The sequence below is a fragment of the Hipposideros armiger genome, unplaced genomic scaffold (assembly GCF_001890085.2).
Source record: "Hipposideros armiger isolate ML-2016 unplaced genomic scaffold, ASM189008v1 scaffold_111, whole genome shotgun sequence".
Classification (NCBI taxonomy): domain Eukaryota; kingdom Metazoa; phylum Chordata; class Mammalia; order Chiroptera; family Hipposideridae; genus Hipposideros; species Hipposideros armiger.
The window spans coordinates 897790-910893 of record NW_017731461.1 but is presented as its reverse complement, the minus strand read 5'-3'; the positions used below and the strand labels follow the sequence as shown (position 1 = coordinate 910893).

Here is a 13104-nt window from a genome sequence, read left to right as displayed (position 1 = left end):
TTGACTAATCTGATCCTCCAAACAATGCCCCAAGGTACTAATAGCAGGTGTTCCACTCCTAACTGAGAAGAAAATAAGGCTCAGAGAGGACAGGTAACATGCCTAAACTGATGCCACTAAGAGGCAGAGAAAGAGCCCGACCCCTGGTCTCCTGTCTTACATTGCACAGTTTACCATGAAAGATTCACCTAGAACAGTGGCTCTCAAAGGTGGTCCTGGACCTGTGGCACCAGCGTTTGCTGAGATATTGCTAGAAACACAAATTATTGGGCCCTACCCCATACTGACTGAATCAGAAACTCTGGGGGTGGGATCCAGTAATCTGGCTTTTAACAAGCCTTCCAGCTGACTCAGATGTGCATGCAAGCTTGGGAACACTGACCTAGGACAGATAACAAATAAAACAGAAAAAAAAGGACCTTAATTTCACAAAGCCTACATATCGACACGGAGTGCCTGAGAGCAGGTGGTGGTTGCTTGCTTCAAGTGTACCCAGCATGAGCCCTCTCCCTGAAGTCAACGTTAGTTAGCCACTAAAACCACCAGTGTGCATCGGACTCTGTATTTGGTTATTCAGGTTGTGCACTGCACAACTCAGAAAAAAGAGTGCCCCTGGAGATGTGTTGCACAGTCATTTGTGGGGGCCATGCTGATGGTTTCACATGGTGGTGGCAATGGGGAAAACTGAAACTGACCAGAAATATGGGGAGGTAGGACCCAGCATCATTACGTACCCATAGCCAATCGGTTCTAATTCTAGAGGCCCTAGGCTCCTCACCACAGACCCAGCACCAGCTCGCTTTGACACAACACACCTCAATCTCTACTCCGATCCATCTGTTCAAACAGCTGGGCACACAGCCATCACCTTTAGAGTTTAGGTGCTGTGATTCGGACCAGTTCAGAAAAAGAAACAGTGAGTAGAGATTCCCTGAGAGGGGTGTTTTTAACAATCAGAGCCAGGCAAAGAATGAACAGGCGGCCTCAGCAGAGAGGCGCTGCCTGGTTACAGGAAAGAGCCAGGCAGAAGATGGCCAATTACCCATAGCAGGGGAGGACCGGGTTCCATACATGTGTTATTTTATCTAATCATGGAAACGGCTCTGCGCAACAGGCACTATCTAGCTCCATTTTATTGATGAGGAAACGGAAGCTTAGAGAGTACACAGAACTTGCCCGAGTTGTGCAGCCTGTAAATACCAGCGCCAGAATTTAGACTTGGGCCTGTCTGACTCCCAAGTTCATACTCTTTCTGCATCTAACACTTAGTGTACCCAACTATCTCAGTTTGTCTGGGACTGGGGTGAGGGACGACACCTGGGACATGGAACTTTGGGTGCTAAAACTGGGATGAGTGTCACCCTGTCTAATACTGAGAATCTTCATTTAGGGGGCTGGTAGAACTCCATTTCCAGTCCCTCTCCATTCTCCAACTCCAGCCTCTGTCAGTGGACTTCATTACTGATGCCGAAAACCTCTGTCCAGCTGCACCCTGCCCGGCACCCTGGGAAAAGCTCACTCCTGACACACTTCTTCCCTAAACTTACCTCTTGTCTTCCCTTTATTCCAGCAACCTTGCACATGTTGAGAGGGAACAAGTCTGGTCTTAGAAAGCCGCAAACCCTCTCCATGGCCGCCCTGTCCTGAGCCTCCCTGACTCGAGGCCTGCCAGTACCTGTGGCCATGGGAGTGCTGCTGGCTCACACTCGTTGCCCGGAGCCAGTGAGATACAGCTGGGCTCGATTGGGAGGAACTGCCCAGCTGGGTCTGGTGCAGCCTGCCCAAGGCCAAGGATGTCCCTGTGAGAAGTGCTTGGGCAACTGCAGGCTCCCCCAGTGGGCCTTCTGATCCAAATGGAGACATCAGGCAAGTGAAAGGGGGCTTTCCTTGTTTGAGAAGAAAAGGGGGAAGGACACTTACTCTGCACCTACTATATGCTTGTGCCTTTTCTCTGTGTTATTTATAATATTCACAATAATCCTGGAGGTTGGTGTTCTTGGCAGAGAGAGTATGCTGTCCACCAGAGGTCTGTGCCTCCCCTCCCATGGTGCTGCTGGGAAGCAGCTGCCCGGCAGGGGCTGTTGCCAGGACATCCTTACATCTTGGTGGAGCGTGTGGCTGAGTCCTGGCCTATGAGGTGTGTGTAGAAGTGAGGAATGCCAAGCCAGGACCTGGCTTACCCATACCGCCCACTTCACTCTCCACGTTTTCTCTGTCCTGCAATCCACCTCTGGATGGTGACATCAGTGCAACCTTGAGATAGTGGATCCTTAAACACAGAGGATCCTTGTTAATCAGGATCTCCGGATGACCATGTAGAGCAGACCCCACTGCCTATCGAATTCTCCATGAATAAGAAATAAATTTTATTGTGTTAAGCCGCTGAAATTTGGGGATTTTCTAACACAGCAGTTTGTATCACCCTAATGAATACAGTGTTATTCCCATTGACAGGGAAGGAAACTGAGGCTCAAATATGCTCGGGCCTTTCCTAAGAACACATAATAATTAGGCGGGGTGGAACCCCAATCTCCTGTTCCCTCTACTTCTGGTTTCTCCACACAGCACACTGCTCTTTGCATTCAACCATGTCCAGCCTCCTTTCTCCCCAAGGCTGCAGGCCTTCAGACTCTGGTCCTGGACCCTTGAGCATCACCAGGAGGCCTGGAGTGCCGCCTGCATCCTGAGGGAGGCACCAGAGATGCGGGCTGTCGTTCCACACCAGCTCCACACCCCAGGAAATGCCCAGATTGGCATCAGGATCACCTTCACGGTGGGAAAGAAGGATAGGAAGGAGAGGCAAAGTGCACCCTGGTATTCACGTGGTTCTGTCCCTACTGGTGGTCATGACCCGGCTTCCATGCTACTGAGGGGTTACCTGGAGGAAACAAAAGGGGGCATTGTCTCTCCTGAGCTCCAGTTCCCTAATAATGGGTCTTTGGAGGGTGACCTGGCCCCCTGTTACATAACAGCCACGCTCTCATACTGGTCTCACTTCTAGAAGCTTTGGATTCAGGAGAGTCTCAGGGACACATGGATTAAAAAATGTAAAACCCAATAAAATGACTAAACCCAAGCTCATACATTACATTCAAGGGAAAGCCTCCATTCAAACCTGAGCTCCTGACTCCCAATCTAGCGATGTCAGGACAGACATGCAGCTGATTCACCAACAGAGCTAAGTACTTACATTGTGCCAGAGACCAATTTTGGGACAATGGGGGCACTGGGGCTGTCCTGGGCCCCACCTGAGTCCTGTTTGATCACTAACATGGGAATTTCAAATGCTCTGAAAAGTAGCAGGATCGAGTCTATATGGTGACATCCTTGGCTTGGAGGGAGCAGACGTGACTGGGTGGAGTGTGCCTGGGGTGGAGACCAAGTGGGTGGCTTCCTGCAGGGAGCCAAGGTGAGGTCCTGGAGGTGATCACTCCCTGCCCCTTGCACTGTGTGCACACTGAGTTCCCTGTGACTCCATTGACCAACAATCACATGTAGCATCTGGCCAGTTCATCCCCTTAGCTCCAATCCTAACTGCAAAGAGTCAATATACTTGGATCAGGAAAAAATATCTGAAGGAGAAGGCCACTGGGGGTGGGGTAGGGGGCTATCTAACATCCAGCCTCGGCACACCAAGGGGCCCATGTCAGAAACAGTGATAAACACTAGGGGAGCTGGATTACTTGTGGTGCTGTGGCCTCAGGTGGCCACTCCCTGCCTCCAGAGTATCCCCTCTGGAAGTGCATCTATGTAAATGCTCACTTCACTCTTTCTTCCATCTATCCATCCACTCACACACCCATCCAGCACGTATTGAGAGTCTTCTTTATGCCAAGCCCTGCGCTAGGGTGAGGGAATACAGAGAAAACTAAGACATGGTTTCTTATACCCAAGGCACTCAGTCAGTAGAGAAGACAGACTCGTAAATGGGCAGTTACAAGGCAGCCTTATGTAGCACAGTTGAGGAGCAGAGGCAGGAAAAGGTGGTAAGAGAGAGCAGACAGAGGCTGTGAGGGACCAGCAGGAGACAGCCAGGCACGGAGGAGGAGAACTAGGAGGAGGAACAGGGTGCCCTGGCAGGAGACCAGGCTCCTGGGCCAGGGTCAGTCCCCCTGAGGGCCACAGAAACAACTTGGCTGCACACACACATGTGAGTGTAGACACAAAGCCAAGTTGTGATTGACTATACCCCAGCCCTCACAGATAGCCCTCAGTCCTGGACACCGCTATCTACACCTGCGTGTATCCAGGGCCCTCTGTCCTCCCAAGCTCCCCAGTGAGGCAGCGGCTCATTGTCCCAACTGCCTGCAGATGCAGGTTGCTGAGTGGAGTGAGCACCTCTGGGCCACCTCATCTCCCACTCTCTGGCATCACCACCCGCTTGGCCCCTGGCCCAGTTCCCTGGGCAGCAAGACCTTCCCAAATCCTAGATCTTTCTGAGTATGTTCTCACTTACTCTCCAACAGGCCTCTGCCCCCCTCTTTCTCATTTAATTTAGAGCTTGCTGGGAGAAAAACACCTTGTGTTTATCCTTAACAATTAATCCTTAGTGATTAACTGGCAGAATTTAATATCCTTAAACACTCCAGCAGCCCTTTTATGGCCTGCAGATATCACATCCTCAAACCTAGGTGGGAGAACATGGCTACCGGCCTCCCACTCTGCCCCACACCACAGACAACTCTTCTTTCAAATCAGAACAAGCTAGCTCATTGGCCTCAGTTTCTTCATCTGAAAAACGAGTTCCTTTATCTGTAAAACGGGCATAATCATACTATATACCTACCTTCAGGGCTGTTGTGAGAGGTAGATGAGATGATGCATGACCAACACCCTGCCCAGTGCCTGGCACCGAGTAATAAATAACATTTATTGCTTCCCAGGTGCTAGGTACTGTTCAAAGTATTTCACATGGGTCATCTCATTGAAATCTCACAACAACTCTGTGAGGTAAGTACTATTATTATCTTTATTTTATGGATGAAGCTCAGAGAGGTTAAGTAACTTGCCTAAGGTCACATAGTAAGTGGCTGAGCCAGGAGTCAAATCCAGACAGTCTGGCTCAAGTCCAACTTCTTAACCATCTCAGTGTACTGCCTAAAGCAGGGCTTCTTAAACCTTAATGTGCTGAAGCAACATCTTGTTAAATGCAGATTCTGATCCTGTAGGATGGGGTGGGACCTGAGAGTCTGCATTTCTGACAAGCCCCAGGGATGTCAGGTAAGGCCTCAAGGATACACATTAGCATCTTCCCTTTCATTTCTTGCAGGGAGACAGCCTTTGCAAAGAAACCTGGATTCCTGGGATTTTGGAGCAGAAAGGGACCATCAATCCCTTAGTCTTCCTTGGCACCCTGCCGGGCCTGTGGCTGGTAGGCATTCCCTCCCCTCACCAAGTCGCCCCAGCCACTGGTCACCCTGGTAACCAGAGACCCAGGAGGCAAAGTCCATGCTGACCCGCCCTCTGCCTGTCCATTGCATCCCATTCAGGCCAGGGCCAGTTTTGATTCCAGACAAGGAGACAAAGAGGAAAGCACTGAGGGAAAGAAAAAGTTCTCAAAATGAGAAGTGAAAATGAAAGAAGTCACAGAAAGGAGGCGGGTCAGCCCTGAGCTAAACACGTCCTGCACCAGCCTCAGCCCACCTCAAGGACCCGCTGAACAGGAGAAGGTGCAGTCAGCCAGGATGAGAAGCTGCCTGACAGCAGCAGTGGCCAAAGACCAGGACAACCACCACAACCTCTGGGGGAACCTCACAGACATATGTTGAATAGGAGGGGCCAGGCCTTAGAGAACATGCTGCATTCTCCTACTTGTATGAAGTTCAAGACCAGGCACCGCTAATCTATGGTGACAGGCATCAGGAGGGTGCTCACCTTGGGGTGGGGTGGAGGGCTGGAGGGACACACGGGAGGCTTCTGGGGGTGCTGGTGAGGTGACCTAGGGGTGGCTGCACGGGTATGTGCATTTTGTACAAGTTCGTTGAACCATACACTTAAGGTCTGGGTACTTTTCTGTGTGTATATTATACTTGACTAAAAAGTCAATTTTAAAAAACCCAAGTTGACTGCAAAACGAAACCAAAACAAAACCAGGGCAGGCTACCAAGGGAGTCTAGGCTGCTCCACCCAGGGGAGCTTTCTTCCCACTAATGCCAAAGTGTGTGTGTGGGGGGATTTGGACTGGGGGTGGCATGGCGGTAACCCTGGCTCCCTATCCTTCACATGGAGGTGGGTCAGCACCAAGCAGAGGGAGTTTTCCCTGCTCCTGAGTCCCTTTCACTCCCGTGGAGCTACAGCAAACCCCGTTCAAAGGGCCAGGGGCAGTGGGAAGTCTGCACCCAGAGAGACTCATGTCACCCAGGTCGCCAAGCACCCCCTCCCCTTCAGGCGGGCTGCTTCTTAAATTGCTTATCTTCCGCTTCAGTTTGCTATATTAACTAAACATGGAGCGTCTGAGCTAGACTGCCGAGGCTCAAATCCTAGTTGTAGCCCTTACTAGTGTGTGACTTTGGGCAAGTCCTTTACTTTCCTGTGCTTCAGTGTCTCCATCTATAAAATAGGCATAACAACAGCACCTTCCTCATAAGGTTATTCTGAGCATTAAATGAATTAATATATGTAAAGTATTTAAAACAGTGCCAGCCCCCCAGAAAGGGCTACATAAGTGAATTATAATCATCATCATCATCATCATCACCATCATCATCATTATTATTATTATTATCATCCAGCATTTTGCAAATGTGTTAGGCACCTCAGATACAGGCATTTGGGAGCAGACCAGAGGTCAGGCAGCTGGGACCTAAGCCCAGTGCCTGGGCTGTCCCCAACTGGCTGTGTGGCTGAGTGAAAGTGCCTTGGGAGACGGCTCTGCAGCTCCCTCTCTATGTCTCTGACCTTGTCACAGGGACTTGGGAGGCCAAGGAAAGCTCAGTGGTACCTATGGAAGTGCTAGGAGCCCTCAAGAGAGGGGCCAGTCTCCTCATATCAAAGCCACCATGCCCACTGCCATCAAAGGCATCCTTCCAAAATACACACCTGACTACTCACCTCCTCCTCAGAGTAGGCCACCAAATCTTTAGTAAGAAGTGTCTTAGAGGTCATTTGGGCAACTCCTTTGCCCACACGGTAGGTTACCCTTCCACAAGACCCATAAAATGACAGGAAGAGCACAGGCTCAGCGGGACAGACCTGCTTCTGCTATTTACAGAGCTGTGTGATCTTGGGCGAATTACCTAACTTCTCTGAGCTTACTTTCTCCTGTGCATTATGGGGACAGTAATACCTAAATTGCAGATTATGAGAAAGTGAACGCAAAGCAAGAACACCTGGCACATAAATTGGTAGGCACTCCATAAATTGTACCTAGTATGATTATTATCATCTGACCTTGCTTTAGTCATACTCAATAATGCCAAGCTACCTACCTCATGAGAGAACCCAAGCCACTGCTTGACCTCTTTAATTGTTAGAAAAGTCACATCAACGTTGAGCTGCCTCTGTACTCCTTATCATTTCTGCCCATTGGTCCTCTCTGCCTCTTGGACCCTGCTAGGCAGGGAAAGTAGGTCCGCTTCCCCTTCCCTCCAATAGCACCTGAGACATTGGAAGGAAGGCAAAGAATCATGTCTCCCCCAAGTCTTCTTATCTCCAGCCACACAGCCCAATTCCATCAGTTTTTTCATACGACCTGACTCTCCCTGGTCACCAACCATGGACATACTCCAGGGAAGGGTTCAGAACGGAGCACAGGCTCCAGCTTTGGCAGAGTGCAGGGGCCCAGGCCCTCTCCTGCCTGCAGTCCACTTTGGAGATACGGATTGCAGGGGAGAAGGGCTGGGACTCCAGGCTGGCCATGCTTGCTGTAGCCCAGGCCGGCTAGCATGTGCAGGAACCTGAGGCTTAGGTGCCCCACTGACCCTCCACTTGGGAGACCCAGCTATCTAGGAAGGCAGAGAAGGGCCTGCAACAACCATCCCTGCCTTGCCCACCTCTAGGACAAGTTGACTACTGGGGTGACAGTGAGAGAGGCAGGAGGTGCTACAGGCAGCAACTTCCTGGTGCCCCACTTCCTAGGCCCAGCTGCTGGCGGAGTGGAGCTGGTTGGTTCTGGGTTCCTACAGCGCAGGACCCACCCTTACACACATCTTGTGGGGCCCTGCTGGGCTCTGAAGGGGGGATTTTGTGGTCTTCCTTAGCCTTCTCTGATGCACGTGGAACACCCTACTCCCAGAGAGGACCCACAGCCCAGGGATGCAGAAGAAGAAAGGATGAGGCCCAGAGCGACAGGCTCCTCCTCCAGCCCCCCACAACCTGGTTCCCTGGTCTCAGAGGTGCCAGATGGGGTGCGAGCCAAGACAAGGGCCTGGAAACATGCTGAAAACCAGATGCTGCCTCAGAGCTGTGCCTTCCCAGGTAAATAAATTACACACCAAACGCAAACAATCTGCTGCCTGCCTCTCCCCACTCAGAGGGCGGCGTGCTCTCAGGGAATGAGCTGTCCTCTCAGAAGCAGCTTTATTTCCTCGTGGGGTGGGGGCCGGGGTACAGTGAGGGGTGGGGACCCGCCACGCAGCTCTAGGACTCCACACCTTTAGCCCGGACCAGGTCAATTACTGGAAAAAGAAGTTTATAAAGCACTCTGCTGAGAGGGCAGCCGAGAACAGCACTGTGAGACCAATAGCCCTTAGCCTTCAGAACCAGCCCATCTGCTTGGGAGGAGGCTGCGGGCAACCTGGACCCTTCTTGGCAAGATGCTGAGGCCCAGACACAGATGACCCCGGCCTGCTGGTGGGGGTTCCTAATGGGCCAGAACTCCATCAGGCTAAGCTGAATTGCAGGGAGGTGCAAGTCTGCTGGGAGCTCTGCCTGGTCATGAAGCACATGTACCTAAAGCAGAGGATAGAAGGAGCTCCCCCATGGCAAGGGAGTAGAGGCTGAATCCCAAGGATTGGCAAATGGGAGGTATCCAAAAAGACAATCCTGGGTCTGTGCCAGCTTGAGCTCTGCTGGTCCTCATGATAGCAGACACCAGTCAGTAGGGACCCTGAGCAGGAAACATGGACACATAAGGTGACAAGCCTGTGGCTGGCCACTGTGTGACATTGGATGTGGTTAACAAGAGGCACTGAGGAATGATAGCTTAGAAGCTAAAGGTCCTGCATTCTTATTCTTACTTTGCACCCAACAAGCCAGAAGACCCTTTTGGGCCTGGGTTTCTCATTTGGTAAATGTTGGTTCAGGGGCATCTGGGGTAGAGGAGAGAAAACAATGGAGGCCTCACCTATCAGCCAGAAGTGAGGGCAGCACTGAGGGGACCCCATGCTCAGTTTAGGTACTCCCCTAAACCTTTAGGGGCTTTGTCACCCGTCCCTCCTCCTGTGCGGCATACCCTAGCCCTTCCCTTACTCTGCACTGGGTGGAGCTGGAAAGGGCTAATCTGCGCAGGTAAAGACATCGTGTCTTTCTGAGCCCAGGGTAAGGGTACCTTAGGGGGACTGTGCCCTTTCAGCAGAATGGGAGAAGAGCTCTCAGTCTCCACCACGGACAGTGAATTATAAAGGTGACTACAGTGGGGGAAATTCCAATGGCTTGAGACCAAGGCCTAGAGAAATTGTCTGATACTGAAAAGTGGTAACTGCAGGCACATGCATTGGACAGAAAAGGGTAGATAATGCCCAATAAACACTGACAAAGTGTCTCCTGGGTGTGTCTACTCTGTCAAGCACATGGGCCATTGCATGCATGCCTCTCTTCCCTGGGGTGAGTGAGGCAGAGATGAAAGAAAACAGAGTGTAGGCCTCTGTGCTAATTGTAATCCCAAAATGAAGCTGCTAATTGGAAAAAATCCCTGGCCTGGGAGTCAGGAGACTGGGTCATATCAGCTGGTACCTTGAGCAAATGAGCAGAATCATGTAATTTACGAAAATGTTTGAATTAATCACCCAGGTTGGACAGAGACTGTACAACAGGACCACCTAGCCCAGCCCTAGCCCGTTAAGGCCTGTGCTCTGTGGAATGATGGTGGGCTCCCGTGGGCAAGATGGCAGAGGAGTCCCGCCACCCTGCACCAGCTAGGAACATGTTCCCTTCCAGCGTGGTGCCTGAGCGTTCCCCGCTGTGCCCTTCCAGGGCAGCCATCTCAGGCCCTTGCTTAGGCCTCATGCTGTGGGGGCTTTCTGAGGTTTCCATTTGGGGGAGGCCAAAGGCTGAGGGGCTTGGGCTAGGGCTGCCCATGCATGCATGTTTGTGTGTGTTTGTGTGCACACAGGCGTGTTGCTGGCACGACGTGACTTTGCATTATCCAGGCCCCGTAATGAGTCCTCATTGCAATGGGCTTGATGGAATAATTATATTCTGGAAAAACTGCAGGAAACTGCATTCCACTTCTTAAAGGGCAGGATCATCAAACATTTGTGCTACATTATTTGCAGTTACACCTTCTGCTGCATCTGCTCCCTTAAAAAAAAATCTCCAACTCCAATCTGATCTGAATATATAAATCTGAATTATCACAGCAAAGGCGATACGCTCACACCTTTTTTTCTTTTTTTTTTAATCTGTTGCCATGGTGATTAGATAAAATTCACACCAAGTCTCCAGGGAAGGATGGAATTATTTCAGACAGTTTCTAACCCCTCTCAAGCTACTTCTCTCTGTAACATGCCTGGGCACTATCTCTGGGCTTCAGCAGGAAGACGAGCAAGAGGAGAAGGCACCACCTCTTTGGGAAGCTTTGAACAAGCAGAAAGCTCTCGTCTTTCGGAGATGTTTTTGGTACCAAGGTGTGCCCTATGCCACAGAGCCAGCAACATGTCCTCAATTCACAGCTTCCTCAGAAACCCCTGAAGCCACCTGGGCAGGTAAATAGAGGCTCAGGGGGCAAATGACAGTGCCCTTGTTCAAGGTCAAGTCAACAGGGATTGCAGGAATTGACCCAGGGCCATGGCTCTGACCTTCCCAAGTGGAACTGAGGCAGGAAGCAGGTTTTCCTCAAAAAGAAGAGACTCACCTCCCAGCACTGGGTCTGTGCCTGGATCCACTTCCCATCAGAGCTTCCCCAGACTGAGATCCTCAAAGGGGCTAATTATCAATGGATGTAATTTACTAAAAGGTTTTTCAAAAAGGGCATTATTGACCTAATTGTTATTTAACACTACCAGTTCAAAAGCCTCTGCTGTGTGTGGGTGTCACTTAAATGATCCAGAGTATATTACAGAAGGCAGAGTCTCCCTCCCTAGCACAAGCCTTCTCATTTCTATCAAAAATCCCAATTCCAGGGCAGGGGAGATTGGAACTCTGAGCTCTCACTCCAGGAGGCCTCTTTTACCTAAGCCTCAGGGAACTGAACTCACGCCTATAAAAGTTAAGAGTGGCTCATTATTAAAGCCACAGCTGAGCGAGACGTGGAAAGCTTTGTCAGCCTAAGCCTACAGGGTGGGACAATAATTTGTGTGTATTTACTCCAGTGGTTCATGTTAGGGTCTCATTAGTAAGTAGTCTCACCAATAAAGAGGACGGGAGTTGGGGCTCATAAGAATTGAAGTGTATCTCACGGCAGTGTTCAACTCCATGGTGAGTAGGACAGAGACCTGGAGGAAAGAAAAGGACACTGTATCTTCCAAGGCACACCCTGCCACCAGGCCAGCATGTCTAGATGAAATGGGCCATGAGCAGGTCAATGAGACAAAGTAGACTTCTTTGAGTATTATCCAGGGAATGTCTCTTTTTGGTTGCTCGTGGGGTCTGGGGCACATTCAGCAGAGAGGCCTGGGGAGATGACAGGGTCTGAGGACCAGGATGTGTGGTCACTAGAGGCTCTGTGTAGACCTGCTAGGTACTATTTCCTCTCTGGGCCTCAGTTTCCCAATCTGAGGGAGAAGAAGCCTGCTGTTACTATTGGGAAACACTGCAAAACTTAATTCCAGGGGGTGGAGTTAGCACGAAGGCCCTGTGGTAAAGCAAGAACACCAGGAGGGCTGAGCAGACCCCAGGCCCAGATCAGAGCATGGCAAACAGGGCCGCTCAGTGTGGCAAGCCAGTGAGAACCAGCCTCTGCGCCTCTCTTGGCCCACAATTCTCCCAGAGGAGCTGTGACCCCAGGATGGTGGCAGGAATCGTGGGATCACAAGGAGTGAGGACATGGGCATGGGAGTCAGGCAGACCTAGCCGTGAACCCTGCAGAAGCCACTTACCAGCGCTTCACCTTGGGCAATGTGACCCCTCTAAGCCTCTGCTTCCTTGAATGTAAAATGGGAATAAATTAAAAACCTGCCTCATAGGGTTGTTGTCAGGTTTAAATGGTATGAAATCTATAAAGCATAGTGCTTGGCACAGAGTAAAGGCTCAATCAATGGTAGCTAAGATGATGACGATGATGATGATGATGAAGAAGAAGAAGAAGATGATGATGATGATGAAGATGATAGAGAAAAATAAGGGCAACATCATTACAGCAAAAGATGATGTAAAAACAGCACAAGCCTGGGAGTGAGAAGACCTATGTCCTAGTTCTCCCTCTGTTATTTGTCACCACTGTGTTTTGGGGCTTGTCACTTAATCTCACAGCCTTATTTTTCATTTATAAAATGAGTCTACTCTGTTATGCATCTGTGCAGTAATTATTCTTCTCAATTTTCGAATGAGAAAGGAGGCTTTGAGAAGTTAAGCACTAGAAGTTGCACAAGGTCACAGAGTTAGTGGCTGAGCTAGGATTCAAACCCAAGGGTAAGAGTATCTCCCTGGCCTTCAACATAAGTATAACATGAGATGATGTATGTACACTTTTGTTGACAGTCAAGTGTGATACTTGGTTCAGTTGCTATGATTCAGCAATGGTTGTGAGAATCACCTTGAATTGGCAGCTGAGACCTGTGACTTAATGGGGCTTAGATGCAGCTGTCACTCACCCTGCATGCTGCCAGACAGAGATAGGAGGCCAGGGAGATTGTTCTAGAACAGGGGTCGGCAAACTGCGGCTCGCGAGCCACAGGCGGCTCTTTGGATACATCCCTTCTCAAAAGTTTGCCTACCCCTAGAAGAGCCAATCCTGTCCCTCACAACAATTTACAACTTATTCGAGAGCCACAAATACATTTTTACATA

At 50.3% G+C, this 13104-nt stretch overlaps 1 protein-coding gene across 1 annotated transcript in view; it reads right to left on the bottom strand.

Annotated features, from left to right (window-relative positions):
- DSCAML1 (DS cell adhesion molecule like 1) overlaps positions 1 to 13104 on the bottom strand; it is a 379445-nt gene that overhangs the window by 319663 nt on the left and 46678 nt on the right.